Below are 17541 nucleotides of genomic sequence, written 5' to 3'. Positions count from 1 at the left end.
GCTTCTGCATACATGATTTCGCACTAGAAAATCCCCAGTAGGCCAAATGGTGGTCCTTTCCTTCTGAGCCTTCCCATGGGCCTAAACGGCAGTTTATCACCACAAATGGGGTATTGCGGCACTCAGAACAAATTGCGCAACAGAATGGGGTATTTTGTTTCTTGTGAAAATAAGAAATTTTCAGCCAAAACTACATATTATTTGAAAAAAATAATTTTGTTTTCATTCCCAGCCCAATTCAAATAAGTTCTGTGAAAAAACTATGGGGTCAAAATGGTCACAACTCCCATAAGTGAATTCCTTGAGGGGTGTAGTTTCCAAAATGGGGTCACTTCTGGTGGGTTTCCATTGCTTTGATACCTCTGGGGCTCTGCAAATGCGACATGGCACCCGAAAACCAATCCAGCAAAATCTGGACTCCAAAGAACAAATAGCTCTCCTTTGCTTCTGAGCCCTCCCATGGGCCCAAACAGCAGTTTATCACCACAAATGGGGTATTGCCGCACTCAGGACAAATTGGGCAACAAAATTGAGTATATTATTTCTTGTGAAAATAAGAATCTTTTAGCTAAAATGACATATTATTGGAAAAAATATATATTTTTTTCATTCCCAGCCCAATTCAAATAAGTTCTGTGAAGAAACTATGGGGTCTAAATGGTCACATTACCCATAAATGAATTCCTTGAGGGGTGTAGTTTCCAAAATGGGGTCACTTCTGGTGGGTTTCCATTGCTTTGATACCTCTGGGGCTCTGCAAATGTGACATGGCACCCGAAAACCAAACCAGCAAAATCTGCACTCCAAAGAACACACAGCGCTCCTTCCCTTCTGAGGCCTCCCATGAGCCCAAACGGCAGTTTATCACCACAAATGGGGTATTGCTGCACTCAGGAGAAATTGGGCAACAAAATTGAGTATTTTGTTCCCTGTGAAAATAAGAAATTTTTATAAAAAATTACATCTTATTGGAAAAAATGTCATTTTTTTATAATGTCACAGCCCAATTTAAATAGGTGCTGTGAAAAAACTGTGCGGTCAAAATGCTAACAACAACCATAAATGAATTCCTTTAGGGGTGTAGTTTCCAAAATGGGGTCACTTCTGGTGGGTTTCCATTGCTTTGATACCTCTGAGGCTCTGCAAATGCGACATGGCACCCGAAAACCAATCCAGCAAAATCTGTACTCCAACAAACACATAGCGCTCCTTTCCTTCTGAGCCATCCCATGAGCCCAAACGGCAGTTTATCACCACAAATGGGGTATTGCCACACTAAGGACAAATTGGGCAACAAAATGGGGTATTTTGTTCCCTGTGAAAATAAGAAATTTTTATCACAAATGACATTTTATTGGAAAAAATTACATTTTTTTCATTTCACAGCCCAATTCAAATACGTGCTGTGAAAAAACTGTGCGGTCAAAATGGTAACAACAACCATAAATGAATTCCTTGAGGGGTGTAGTTTCCAAAATGGGGTCACTATTGGGGAATTCCTACTGTTTTGGCACCTCAACACCTCTTCAAACCTGGCATGCTGCCTAAAATATATTCTAATAAAAAAAGAGGACTCAAAATGCACTAGGTACTTCTTTGCTTCTGGGGCTTGTGTTTTATTCCACGAGCGCACTAGAGCCACATGTGGGAAATTTCTAAAAACTGCAGAATCTGGACAATACATATTTAGTAGTGTTTCTCTGGTAAAACCTTCTGTGTTACAGAAAAAAAAATAATAAAATTGAAATTCAGCAAGAAAAATGAAATTTGCACATTTCACCTCCACTTTGCTTTAATTCCTGTGAAATGCCTGAAGGGTTAAAAAACTTTCTAAATGCTGTTTTGAATACTTTGAGGGGTCTAGTTTTTAAAATGGGGTGTTTTATCAGGGTTTCTAATACATAGGCCCCTCAAAGCCACTTCAGAACTCAAGAGGTACCTTAAAAAAAAGGCTTTTGAAATTTTCTTAAAAATATGAGAAATTGCTGTTTATGTTCTAAGTCTTGTAACGTCCAAGAAAAATAAAAGAATGTTCAAAAAATGACGCCAATCCAAAGTAGACATATGGGAAATGTGAACTAGTAACTATTTTGGGTGGTATAACCGTCTGTTTTACAAGCAGATGCATTTAAATTCTGAAAAATGCTATTTTTTCAAAATTTTCTCTACATTTTGCAATTTTTCACCAATAAACACTGAATATATCGACCAAATTTTACCACGAACATGAAGCCCAATGTGTCACGAGAAAACAATCTCAGAATCGCTTGGATAGGTTTAAGCATCCCGATGTTATTACCACATAAAGTGAAATATGTCAGATTTGAAAAATGGGCTCTGAGCCTTAAGGCCCAAACTAGGCTGCGTCCTTAAGGGGTTAAAATATTTTGATCTCTGTCGTGCATAATAATTTGAAACAGTGCATTTTGAGTTATTTACGTCTAAAAAAAAAAACTGTTATCATTAGGAGATTTGTTCAATAAAATTTGCATTATACTCCAACGGTTGATGGCTTGAAGATTATACTGACTGTCATTTCCATCGACTATTTAGGAAAATCAGCGAAAAATAACATTTGCATAATAATTTAGAACTCGGTGTATACAGTCCAGATACAAATGAACAGAGCACTCCAACATACCCATATATCAGGCCATGTGCTCGTCACCAGGGGATGAATCAATTCCCCAACTTGAATAGAAAGCAACCATAGAACGCAGTAACGGCACCAGGACTTCAGAGTAGATGAAAACAGGGAGAATTTATTCACCTCAAGAAAGCGACGTTTCGGTTCGACAGGAACCTTTCTCAATCTTTTCTGCAAATTTATTTATATAAACTATATGTTTTAACAAAAAAATATATATTATTTTGACCTAATTATGAAAGCCCCCAACCCGCGTCAAGGGTTCTCATTGTATTGCGAGTCCCTACACTAAACTAACAAAACTATGTATTAACATAACTAACTAAATTTAACTAAACACACAGGAATACACAGCATCGCATCTCTAGCGGATAGAGTCCTGCTGCCAGGGCACTTCTCCCTCATGGCTCACAAAATAATTTGCAAAGAATTTACGGATTTGTAGGCCAGATGTTTCTGGTCTTCCTTGGGTGTCTCGTCCAAAGGCAATGCTCCAGTGGCCATGTGCTGTTCCACGTCACCATCACCTGTTGAATCGTACATCCGTGTGAAGTTGTGCAGGATAACACAGGCCTTCATGACTTGATTCACATTGTCTGCATCATTCTGGATTGTCGACATGAAGACCATCCATTTATTTTCCAAAATACCGAAGGCGCACTCCACATAACGATGAGCCCTGGTAAGCCTACAATCGAAAATGCGCCTCCGCTCGTCCAAACCATGCCTAGGAAAGGGGCGCATAAGATGGGTGGAGAGTCCAAAGGCCTCATCTGCAACTATCACAAAGGGTTCGGAGGGTCCAGTTGATCCGGGCAGTAGGCGGAGTTCTGGAAGGCATAGCTGGTTGCTTAAAAGTCGCTGACCCATTCTGGAAGCCCTGAAGACGCCAGCATCCGCAGTGCTACCATAGGAACTGATGTCTACAATTACAAACCGATATTGACTGTCAGCCAAGGCCAACAGCACTACCGAGAAATACTGTTTGTAATTGTAGAATCAGGACCCAGAGTGTGCTGCTTCTTCACCCGGATATGTTTTCTGTCCAGCGCCCAAAGGCAGTGTGGGAATTGTGCGTTGTCCATAAATCCATCAGCTATATATTTTAGTTTCCGCCAGATGAGCTCAGAGGTGGACATGATAATTCCTGAAATGGTCGACGTCCCCAATAGGAATTCAAAATGAAGGGACGCGAACAAATTTACAGTGGCAAGGAATCTGACGACAAAAGATAGAAAATTAGATTACACAAACTACGCTCTGTGAGATTATCAACAGTGCAAATTAACCTAAAAATCACATTTCTATTTATTGGATATGGTCTTTGTAGCTTGCACAATATTTTTGCAAGGTAACATGTTGTAAAAGGGGTCATTAAGGGCTCGTCCACACACTGTGGAATTGCCACATTTTTTTCCGGATGGAGTTTCGGACGGAAAAAAACGCAGCAGAATACAGTAGCAGCATAGTGCATAGTGAATGAGATTTAAAATGAGCATAAAAATTCCGAGCAGAAATGACCTGCGATGCATATTTTTCAGACCGCAGCATGTCAATTCCTGCTGCGGAAAGTGGACAGAATTGCTGCGTTTTTCAGAGGAGATATCTCCATCTCCTAACATTGTGAAAAACGCAGGAAAATAAGCACCATTTTCTGCCGTAAAAAACGCAGGAAATTGTGCATTTTTTCCGCAGCAGAATATCTGCGTTTTTCAACGGAATTGCTGCAGACATTTTCTGCAGCAATTCCATTGTGTGTGGACAAGCCCTTATACTGATAATTGGATAAGGCATTTTACCATAGTTCTAGCCTAGGCCATGGCCGGCCTTAGGTACAGGGTGCTGCCCGCCGCACTGTAAGGGGGGTGCCAACGGGAGTACATGCCCCGCGCCATGGCCACTACTCGGGACGCCAGCGGGTCAGGTGCCACTCACTTACTGCACCGACCTCATACTGGCTGCCCCGCACCCTGGCCATCACTCATCCGCTCACCCTATACTGCGTCCTGAATGACGAGACAGGCGCGATGACATCATTCAGGACACAAGACAGGTAGGAGACACCGCGCTTCCTGTGCATTTCCAGGACTGGTGGAAACACCAAGGGAACGTTTTCTCCAGGGCGGCTCCAGCTCCAGCAGGCAGTGTTTACCAGAAGCCCAGCAGGTACGTAACTGACTGGTCTTTGAATGTGAGAACTGATGGGGTTCTAAAAAGGGAAATAATGGCAAATGGACAGAGGATTCAGTGCCACCTTGGTGCCCACTTGCCACTTATTGTCTCTTTAGTGTCCTTCTATTTAGTGCCCCCTTGATGCCCATTTGCCATTTTGTTGCCCCGTTATTGTTCTTCTGTGACAAAAGATGCTAAAGGCTACAGGGGCAGTAAATGGCAAATCGGCATCAAGGGGCCACCAAATAGAAGGAGCTAAAGGGGCAATAAGTGGGAAATGGGCACCATGGTGGCACTGAAAGGCACTAAAGTGTTAATAAATGTCAAATGGGCACAGAATTCAGTGCCTTCATAGTGCACATTTACCATTTGTTGCCCTTTTAAAGCCTGTTCAGACTACATGAAAAGCTATGTACACATTTTAATTTATTAATTTTAATTTAGGTCTCAGCACTAGATACAGCTGCTCTGCATACAGAATACAAAGCAGCTGTATCTCAAAAAGTAAAAATAGTTTTTAATAAAAAGTATTTATTTTGAAAGTTGCACAAAACACACTGATTATTAAAAAAAAGAAAAAAAAAGAAAAAACTATTTCAAAGGTGTCCATAGCCTTTAAAATGGTTGTCCGGAATACAAATGAAACATTTTGTTGAAGCAGCAGGAGGAGTTAAAATAAAAAAAAAATAACTTATACTTACCTCTCTCCTCCCACACGTTCCTGCTCTGGGGGCTCCTGTCAGATCTGTTCTCTGTTTGTATATAGCGGTGACATCATGTTGACCGTACACCACCACTGCAGCCTATTAATAGCCTCAGCAGCGTTCAGCTGAGACCAGTAATTAGCTGCGGCGGTTATGTACTGTCTACGTGATTTCACTGCTGAAGTCACTCGGTGTACACACAGAACAGAGATGACAGAAGCCCCCAGCGCAGGAACGTCTGGGAGGAGAGGGGTAAGTATCAGGGCCGGCTCCAGGTTTATGTGGGCCATTGGGCGACTCAAGACTTAGTAGGCCCCTTTGTTCGGGAACTCACAGCGGAAGTAAAATTGCAGAAAATGTCACTTTGTGCCCCCATATAGATGTTAGGCCCTGTTTATGCCCCCATATAGAAGTTAGGCCCCAAGTTTGTACCCCCATAAGTTTAGCACCCTCCGTAGATAGTGCCACACAGCCCCCCTCCCAGGTAGTGCCACACAGCCCCCTCCCAGGTAGTGCCACACAGCCCCCCTCGCAGGTAGTGCCACCCAGCCCCCTCTCCCAGGTAGTGCCACACAGCCTCCACCTCCCAGGTAGTGCCACACAGCCTCCTCCTCCCTGGTAGGGTCACACAGCCCCCCTCCCTGATAGAGACACACAGCCCCCCTCCCTGGTAGTTCCACACAGCCCCCCTCCCTGGTAGTTCCACACTGCCTTCCTCCCTGAGGTTGCGCCTTTGGGGTTCCCTCTAGGAGTAGAATCCCCAGCCAGAGCATTGCCGACACTCTGGGTGGGGATTCCGCTTCAGGAGCAGCCCTTCACGTCACAGTCCATATATGGACAGTGTTTTCCGAGGCAGCCCCAGAGCCATAGTCCCGGGCACTACTAGCACTCTGCCCCGGTTCTCCTGCTCTGCTCCTGACATCACTGTCCATGTATGGACAGTGATGCCGTGACGACGACAGAGTCAGCACCCGGGTGCTGACACCGGCCCTGGTAAGTATGGGCTACTTTTTTATTTGAAGACCTCCTCTCCTGCTGCCACATAAAAAGTTTAAACACGGACAATCCCTTTAACCTCTTAACACTATCCGTGTATGTATGGCGGATGTGCATTCCAACAATATTGCATGTGCCACTGTGTGTTATCTGTGGTGTTACGTAGGATTGCAGGTAACACTAATACATTATCTGTACTCAGGGATTTATCACTGTGTTATCTGTGGTGTTACGTAGTACTGCAGGTAACACTAATACATTATCTGTACTCAGGGAGTTATCACTGTGTGTTATCTGTGATGTTACATAGGACTGCAGGTAACATCTACTACATTATCTGTACTCGGAGAGCTATCACTGTGTATCTATGGTGTTCCATAGGACTAAAGGTAACACAACTACATTATCTGTACTCGGAGAGTTATCACTGTGTGTTATCTGTGGTGTTACATAGGACTGCAGGTAACATCTACTACATTATCTGTACTCAGAGAGTTATCACTGTGTTATCTGTGGTGTTACATAGGACTGCAGGTAACGTCTACTACATTAGCTATACTCCAAGAGTTATCACTGTTATCTGTGGTGTTACATAGGACTGCTGGTAACATCTACTACATTAGCTATACTCCAAGAGTTATCACTGTTATCTGTGGTGTTACATAGGACTGCTGGTAACATCTACTACATTAGCTATACTCCAAGAGTTATCACTGTTATCTGTGGTGTTACATAGGACTGCAGGTAACTATCTGTTCTGTGTATATATATGCCTGCGTGGGTATAATTGGGCCTGTATAGGTACATAAATAATCAGCTCACAACATGATGGACTATACACGGATGTCAGCAATCTACGTTTAACAGCCTCCAACCCCCTGTTGTGATCAATAGATGTATAAAGTGACACCACATCAAAGGAAGCAAGTATTGCACCCTGAGGTGGTGTCACTTGTTGGAGTTTACAAATGAAATCTGAGGTATCTCTCATATACGATCTAGTATCTGTGGCAAAATCTCTCAAAGTTTTATCAATGAATATGGAAATGTTAGTCAGTATAGAGTCCCTGCCCGATACAATCGGGCGACAATCGGGCGACCTGGGGGATTAACAAGACATTTATGAACTTTGGGTAATAGATAAAGACAGGGTGCCCATGTTTACTTTTATATGTCGGTGAGACTTCCTATGATTTCAAGACTCGCTTGAATAATCACAGATACTCCATACGTAAGAAAAAAATTTGATTTACCGGTAGCAAAACACTTCGCAGATCTGGGACATACAGAAAAAGATCTTAGATTCATGATATTGGAACAAATCCCCAGTCCGGATAGAGGGGGCAATAGGTCCACACTATTACATAAATGCGAATTAAAGTGGATATTTCTACTAGAATTATTGGAACCAAAGGGCCTCAATGTGGAGTTTAACGTGACGAGACTCTCAACTTGATGTGTTGCCACCTCTGGGTCCCCTCATTGTTCTTGCAATGTCTTCCTTAATGAATGTATATATACACACACATGTGATACATGATCTGTATATTGATTTGTTTTTAATATATATATCCTCCCTTTTCTCTTTCTACAGAGGATTACAGAATTTCAGGACCACTCACCAAGACTGGATCTAAGTTTCCATACGTGATGTGCGACATATGAGACAAGTCTGTTTGTCTACGCTAACTTGTATTGAGTTATAATTAATATTATCTTGTTCTTTCTCACATTAGATCCTTTAAATCCACTAGGGACATGTATACATTCTTATATTTGTTTAATATATATCAACATTTTTCAAAAACATGAATCTTTTTTCTTACTTTTTTGCCTATCTGTTTCCGCAGGAGTATTTGGTTTTCGGGAGCGATCCCTGTTCATAAAGATGGAGTGGGATGGCTTGTGGACCTTGTCTCGATCTTACAGTATCCATAGTTATGTGGATCTGTGAGCCCGAGTGCTCGTGTGCAACAGAATAGTAAAAAATATATAAATATAAATAAAAATAATTAATATTTGCTCATATTAATTTATATAATAATGGAATGTCTGTGCACTAATGATTCACTCTGATGTATTTAGCATATTTTGCTGTACACATGTCCCTCGGAATTAATTGATTGGATCACTGGACAGTATCGTATTTGGACTTTTGTCCGCTTTGTTGACGTGCAGACTTGTTGCTAATGGTTACCTATAGGAATGGCCCCTCTATTCTAGTTGTTATACGTCATCTAGTTTGTAGAGGTTTGCTATTGACCTCTTACACCTGCGCAGTAAACAATGCATCGTGTAGTTGCTATGCAACATGACACTTCCGGGATGACGACACAAGCATGTGCCGTGCTGTTTAGAAGACGCCATATAGTCAGACTACACATGAGTCTGGCATGAACATGGATTAGAATATCTGATTTGCATACAAGGTCAGCGATTGGTGAGTGGCCTGATAGCTCTGCCCCTACACGAGTCTGGCATGAACACAGATTAGAATATCTGATTTGCATACAAGGTCAGCGATTGGTGAGTGGCCTGATAGCTCTGCCCCTACACATGAGTCTGGCATGAACACAGATTAGAATATCTGATTTGCATACAAGGTCAGCGATTGGTGAGTGGCCTGATAGCTCTGCCCCTACACATGAGTCTGACATGAACACGGATTAGCATATCTGATTTGCATACAAGGTCAGCGATTGGTGAGTGGCCTGATAGCTCTGCCCCTACACATATGGTCACATTTTTGATTAATATGATAATCAGGTTACAATAAGCTTGTTTTTAAATGTACACCACTCCCCTCAAGACTAGTGGGAGTGGCTATTATTATTTAAAGCACCTGCTCGCCCTTTCATCAGCATTTCTGACCTGGCTGTGTCCATTTGTAAGTATGGCCTTTTTCGGTGTTTTTGTATATGTCCCTGTGTTTTTATCGGTTCTGTTTGTGCATCAGGAACGTTCTGTTCCAGTTTAGGAGTTAGGGACTCGCAAGTCTGGGGATCCTTGTCGTGGATTGCGAGCTTGCGTCCTTTTGGCCAAAATGATTACCAATACCCCAGGTATTTTTCATTATTATGTATATTCGCTTCTCTTGGACACAGCCGGGTCTTTGATGCTGGGAGAGCATGGTGTGTTGTTGTTTGGCATAGCAAGCAGGGTAGCCCGCTCTATGAATTATCAAGGCGTCACAAATAGGCTTCTACCTGGCTATACACGTTGTGCCTCATGACGTACACACTATCCCTCCATGTTTCACTCACTCGCACCCCATTATCCATTTATTTCTATTGAGGCACTTCACTCATTACTGCCCCCTATATTTCACTTATAGTATTACACTTGCACACACACTATTCATTTATTATTTCTTACTACACATCCCATGCACCACACACCACTCCCCTCAAGACTAGTGGGAGTGGCTATTATTATTTAAAGCACCTGCTCGCCCTTTCATCAGCATTTCTGACCTGGCTGTGTCCATTTCTAAGTATGGCCTTTTTCAGTGTTTTTGTATATGTCCCTGTGTTTTTATCGGTTCTGTTTGTTTTTACATGTATGTTTATTTTTACACTGGATTTTATCACTGTACACACAGTTTACAATTGTAGCATACTTTTTATATGATTACTTATATCTTGTACAATATTTTGTCTGTGCACTATGTTAATGATTCCTCATTATGGTAATGAGGCACATGTCTTATATACCTGCATGTATTGCTGTGTCACTATGCTTGAAAAAGGTCCTATAGCAGGATGGAAACTTGCAGTTCTTGACTGAATAAATCACACACTTTTTGGAACCATCGGAGTGCTGTGAGATTTCTTTAGTTTACATATATATATAAGTATGTATATTTGCCTGTATGTCTAAATATGTGCCTCTATGTATGTATAGTATATATGTTCCAGTATGTGCGTGTTTATATATATATATATATGCGTGGTTAATTTTTTTGTTTTGTGGGGGGCAGCAATAGAGAATTCCGCACAGGGCGCCATCCAACCTAAGGCCAGCCCCGGCCTAGGCTGACAGTGCAAATTTTTTTTAAATGCAGACAGTATGTATTCTTACCTCAGGGTGACAATGAGACGTTCCTCTGGTGAAATGCTGCAACGCATGTTAGTGTTACGTAATGTTAGTACGGAACGCAGCTCCTCCAGCAGCCGATCAAATGTTGCGACTGACATCCGACAGAAGGAATGACATTTCGCTGGATGCAACCGCAGGTCCTCATAAAGGGTGTGGAAGTGCCCTTTGGAAGCATGTTGGGAGACAATGGGGTGAACCCAAAGCCTCCTGCTTCTCCTAGATTCTTTCCCCACCTTCTGGCGTCACTCTCCATATGTGCGAGAGATCAGCCACATCATAAGAACATGGTCCATGGCTTTGGATGTCATGTTCCTAAAAAAGTGGTTTATATCCAAACAGACCAAGCACAGCAATCTGACAAAGCTCTCTACGCTGTAACAGCAATAGAAAATGGAGATTTCCGACCATGTGACCTTCCTGTGGATGTTCCCAGAGGGTTGCAACCAAAATTGTGACCAAAAAGTCCTCCAGTTTTTACATGCATATTAAATGCGTGTCATATGCGCGTAAACAACGGATACACGGAAGCACAACAGAGACACTCACGCGCCTATAATGCAGCATATTTCACTTGCGTGAATCTGATACGCTCGTGTGAATGTAGCCTTAGGGCCTGTTCACATCACCGTTCGCTTTCCGTTGCGGGGTTCTGTCGGAGGTTTCCGTCGGATGAACCCCGCAACGGAAAGTGAAACTGAAACCACAGCTTCCGTTTCAGTCACCATTGATATCAATTGTTTCTGTTCGTCACCATTCCGGCAGGTTTCCGTTTTTCAGACGGAATCAATAGCGCAGTCGACTCCTCTATTGATTCCGTCATTAAAACGGACACCTGTCGGAATGGTGACGAGCGGAAACCATTAGCAATGTTTCCGTCACCATTGATATCAATGGTGACTGAAACGGAAGCTGTGGTTTCAGTTTGACTTTCCTTTGCGGGGTTCACCTGACGGAAACCTCAGACGGAACCCCGGAACGGAAAGCCAACGCTGATGTGAACAGGCCTTTAGGCTACATATACACGACAGTGAAAAAAATGGCCATTGAAAACAGATCAACTATCAGTGTGTCTCTAAATTTTCATCCATTTTCGGTCCGTCTGTCTGATTTTATGGCTGTTTGTCATCCGTTTGTCATCCGTTTTTCATGGCCATTAAAAAAAAGGATGGATTTCATTTTTCAGTTTTTTTTTGTCCCAAACCCCTTAAGACACCACAGTGCCCATATAGATAGTGCTGCAATGTCCCTGTAGATAGTGTCACAGTGCCCACTGTAGATAATGCCCACATAGAGCCAGTACCCACATATTACCACAGTGCCAACATAGTGCCACAGTGCCCAGTGTAGATAGTGCCATAGTGTCTACATAGTACCACAGTGCCCACATATAAAGTGACATAGTGCCAATTGTAAATAGTGCCACATTGCCCACAACATAGTACCACAGTGCCCACATATAAAGTAACATAGTGCCCACATAGTGCCACAGTGCCCACTTCTATGGGAGCTGTCTGACGGTGAAAACGGCCAAAAATATGATATGTCCGATTTTTTGACGGCCAATATTCATGGGCCATTAAAAAAACGCCATGTTAATGCACCCATAGAGCTTCATTGTTCTGAAAACGGCATGTGACAGTCGTTTGAAAAACGGCTGTCACACGGCCGTTTTTCACTGTCGTGTGAATGTAGTAGGGAGAAAAGTATTCCTCATGGTATAACACCACTATAATTACTACACCGAGTTCCAAATTATTATGCAAATGTTATTTTTCGCTGATTTTCCTAAATAGTCGATGCAAATGACAGTCAGTATAATCTTCAAGCCATCAACCGTTGGAGTATAATGCAAATTTTATTGAACAAATCTAATGATAACAGGTTGGTTTTTTTAGACGTAAATAACTCAAAATGCACTGTTTCAAATTATTATGCACGACAGAGATCAAAATATTTTAAAGGTTGTAAAGAGAACTAAAATGGTAATTTGTTGAATTTGCAGCATCAGGAGGTCATATTTACAGAAATCAAAAGCTCTTTCAATAAAAAAAAACTTAACAGGCCAAGTTACATGTTAACATAGGACCCCTTCTTTGATATCACCTTCACAATTCTTGCATCCATTGAATTTGTGAGCATTTGGACAGTTTCTGTGTAATGACCGGGGGGTAGGGAAACGGACAAGTGAGCCCTAATCTACCCGCCACTCTGTCCCTGCCTACTTGCAACGACCCGCCCTAGGCGACGGGGTACAACTGGGCGGCGGTCCCTGCACTCAGTAAGTGCACGACAAACACGACAAACATACAAGGGAATACAAGCAAGGGAAAAGGGGCAGTTGCCCACGGCAACACCGTGAGCAACCAGAGTGGTGAACGAGCCGAGTCAAGCCAGGAGTGTGCGAGGTACCAAACGAAGAGCAGAAGAGTAGTCAGTAAGCCAGGGTCTGTATGGAGCAGGAACAAAATAGAAGGAGCTGTAGCTGGGCCAGGAAACCACACGAAAAAGAATAACAAGCAAGGAGGAACAGGAAATGCAGGTATAAATAGACAGAGGGCGGGAGCTAGCTGAGTCTGGCCAGGCTGCGATAGGCTCTCCCACTCCTAAGCCTGCCAGCCTGAGTGGTGGAAGCTGGAGTCAGTCTCAGGGATGTAGATTCAGGTGCTGACTGATTAATTAAGGGAGTTAACCCCGAAGCTGTGCCTGGCAGATCCTTTACAGTACCCCCCCCTTTATGAGGGGCCACCGGACCCTTTCTAAGTGGACCTGGCCTACTGGGGAAACGCAGGTGGAACCTCCTGACCAATACCCCAGCGTGAACATCCCGGGCGGGTACCCAAGTCCTCTCCTCGGGCCCGTAACCTCTCCAATGGACCAGGTACTGGAGGGAGCCTTGGACCATCATGCTGTCCACAATCCTGGCCACCTCGAATTCCACCCCCTCAGGGGTGAGGACGGGAACAGGAGGTCTCCTCGAGGGAGCCAAGGATGGGGAGCAGCGTTTAAGGAGGGAGGCATGAAACACGTCGTGTATACGAATAGACGGGGGTAACTCCAGCCGGAAGGAGACAGGATTGAGGACCTCAATGACCTTATATGGCCCAATAAACCGGGGAGCAAACTTCTTGGACGGAACCTTAAGACGCAAGTTCTTAGACGACAACCACACCAGATCGCCGACCATAAACAGGGGGTTAGCAGAACGTTTTCTATCAGCCTGAGTTTTTTGTACGCTCTGGGACGCCTCTAGGTTCTTCTGAACCTGGGCCCAGACTGTGCACAGTTCCCGATGAACGACCTCTACCTCGGGATTGTTGGAGCTACCAGGTTAAACGGAGGAGAACCGTGGATTAAACCCAAAATTACAGAAAAAGGGGGAGACCCCTGACGAGTTACTGACCCGGTTATTAAGGGAAAATTCGGCGAGGGGAATGAATGAGACCCAATCATATTGACAGTCAGAGACAAAACACCTTAAGTATTGTTCTAGAGATTGATTTGTCCTCTCCGTTTGACCATTGGTTTCAGGATGGAAGGCAGAGGAGAAGGACAGATCAATCCCCAACTTCATACAGAAGGCTCTCCAAAACAATGAAACAAATTGTACCCCTCTGTCCGAAACAATATTGACAGGGACCCCATGGAGACGCAGGATGTGTTTGACAAACAAGGTAGCCAACGTCTTGGCGTTGGGTAGTTTCTTGAGGGGCACAAAGTGGCACATCTTACTGAAGCGGTCTACCACCACCCACACCACCGACTTGCCTTGGGATGGAGGCAAATCGGTGATAAAATCCATGGAGATATGTGTCCAAGGTCTCTGGGGAATGGGCAACGAACGCAGTAAGCCCGCTGGTCGGGACCTGGGAGTCTTGGACCTAGCACAAACCTCACAAGCGGCGACGTAGGCCTTAACGTCTTTAGGCAACCCAGGCCACCAATAATTTCTGGTAATGAGGTGTTTGGTACCCAGGATGCCTGGATGACCAGATAGTGCGGAGTCATGATTTTCCCTAAGTACCCTTAGCCGGAATTGCAGGGGAACAAACAGCTTGTTCTCAGGAAGGTTCCCGGGAGCTGAACCTTGATTAGCAGCAATTTCAGAGACTAAATCAGAATCGATCGAGGAAATGATTATACCTGGAGGCAAAATACAAGCAGGATCTTCCTCCGAAGGAGGGCTGGCCATGAAGCTACGCGACAGTGCATCAGCCTTAATATTTTTAGACCCAGCCCTATAGGTAACCAAAAAATTGAATCTAGTAAAAAATAACGCCCATCGGGCTTGTCTCGGGTTTAGCCTCCGGGCAGATTCTAGGAAAACCAGATTCTTGTGGTCGGTAAGGACCGTTACCTGGTGTCTAGCCCCCTCCAGGAAGTGGCGCCACTCTTCAAATGCCCATTTAATGGCTAAGAGTTCGCGGTTGCCAATATCATAGTTACTTTCAGTTGGCGAAAACTTCCTGGAGAAGTAGGCACAGGGGCGGAGATGGGTGAGGGACCTGGTACCCTGGGACAAGACAGCCCCCACTCCCACCTCAGATGCGTCAACTTCCACGATAAATGGCTCCATTTGGTTGGGCTGAACCAGCACCAGGGCCGAGATAAAGCACTTCTTATGGACCTCAAAAGCCTGGACAGCCTCAGGAGGCCAGTGTAGGAGATCAGCACCTTTGCGAGTGAGGTCCGTAAGAGGCTTAGCGATGACCGAGAAGTTAGCAATAAATCTCCTGTAATAATTAGCGAACCCCAAAAAACACTGTAACGCCTTCAGGGAGGCAGGTTGGACCCATTCCGCCACAGCCTGAACCTTGGCGGGGTCCATGCGGAATTCATGAGGAGTGAGGATTTGACCCAAAAATGGTATCTCCTGTACCCCAAACACACATTTTTCGGTTTTGGCAAACAGTTTGTTTTCCCGAAGGACCTGGAGCACCTTCCTGACATGCTCAATGTGGGAGGACCAGTCCTTGGAAAACACCAGTATGTCATCAAGGTACACTACAAGAAATATCCCCAGGTAATTTCTCAAAATCTCATTTATGAAATTCTGGAAGACCGCAGGGGCATTACACAACCCAAAGGGCATGACGAGGTATTCGAAATGGCCTTCGGGCGTGTTAAACGCAGTCTTCCACTCATCCCCCTCTTTGATGCGAATAAGGTTATACGCCCCCCGTAGATCCAATTTAGAGAACCATTGGGCCCCCTGAACCTGATTAAAGAGATCAGGTATCAAAGGAAGGGGATACTGGTTCCTTACCGTGACCTTATTCAGGCTACGGTAGTCAATGCATGGCCTAAGACCACCATCCTTCTTCCCCACGAAGAAGAAGCCAGCACCTACCGGAGAAGAAGAGGGACGAATGTAACCCTTGGCCAGGGATTCCTGGATATACTCTCTCATGGCTTCACGTTCGGGACAAGAAAGATTAAATATCCTACCCTTAGGAAGCTTAGCTCCTGGTACCAATTCGATAGCGCAATCGTATTCTCTATGAGGAGGTAACACTTCGGAGGCCTCCTTAGAGAAAACATCAGCGAAGTCCTGAACAAACTCGGGTAGCGTATTCGCCTCCTCAGGGGGAGAAATAGAATTAACAGAAAAACATGACGTACAACATTCATTTCCCCATTTGGTTAGCTCCCCAGTATTCCAGTCAAACGTGGGATTATGCAACTGCAACCAGGGAAGGCCTAGAACCAAATCGTACGATAATCCCTGCATCAACAGTACAGAGCATTGCTCCAAATGAATGGAGCCAACAAGGAGTTCAAAAACAGGGGTATGCTGTGTAAAATAACCATTAGCAAGAGGAGTGGAGTCGATACCCACTACCGGGACAAGTTTAGGCAAATCAATCAGAGGCATAGCAAGAGACATAGCAAATTCCACAGACATAATATTAGTAGAGGACCCTGAATCCACGAAGGCACTGCCGGTAGCAGACCTACCGCCAAAAGAGACCTGAAAGGGAAGCAAGATCTTAGTACGTTTCCTATTTACTGGAAATACCTGTGCGCCCAAGTGACCTCGCCGATGATCACTTAGGCGCGGAAGTTCTCTGGCTGCATTCTTACGCTTAGGACAGTTGTTCACTTGATGCTTGTCATCCCCACAGTAGAAGCAGAGACCATTCTTCCTGCGGAATTCTCTACGTTGTTGGGGGGACATGGAGGCCCCGAGTTGCATAGGTATCTCTGAGTCTTTCCTGGAGGAACGAAGCAACGGAACTTCGGGAGGCATCATGGGGGAGTCGGAGGAGAAAACACATAAACGTTCATGTTGTCGTTCCCTGAGACGTCGGTCAAGTCGTACCGCTAAAGCCATAGCCTGGTCTAGGGAGTCAGAAGAGGGATAGCTAACTAGCAGGTCTTTCAGGGCATTCGACAGACCCAACCTAAACTGGCACCTTAAGGCAGGGTCATTCCACCGAGAAGCTACGCACCACTTCCTAAAGTCAGAGCAATACTCCTCAACAGGTCTCTTACCCTGACGTAAGGTCACCAGCTGACTCTCGGCAAAGGCAGTCCTGTCAGTCTCGTCATAAATAAGTCCGAGAGCAGAAAAGAAACAATCAACGGAGGAAAGTTCAGGGGCGTCAGGAGCCAAGGAGAAGGCCCACTCTTGGGGCCCTTCCTGGAGCCGGGACATAATTATACCCACCCGCTGGCTCTCAGAACCTGAGGAATGAGGCTTTAAACGAAAGTAAAGCCTACAACTCTCCCGAAAGGAGAGAAAAGCCCTCCGGTCCCCTGAGAACCGGTCGGGCAACTTGAGGTGGGGTTCAAGAGGTGCGGTGAGGGGAACTACCAAGGTAGCATCAGGCTGGTTGACCCTCTGAGCCAGGGCCTGGACCTGTAGGGAGAGACCCTTCATTTGCTGAGCCAGGGTCTCACGGGGGTCCATAGTGGTGTCAGGGA

Source organism: Rhinoderma darwinii, chromosome 3, assembly GCF_050947455.1.
Source record: "Rhinoderma darwinii isolate aRhiDar2 chromosome 3, aRhiDar2.hap1, whole genome shotgun sequence".
Lineage (NCBI taxonomy): Eukaryota > Metazoa > Chordata > Amphibia > Anura > Rhinodermatidae > Rhinoderma > Rhinoderma darwinii.
Note: the sequence above shows the minus strand (reverse complement) of the source record.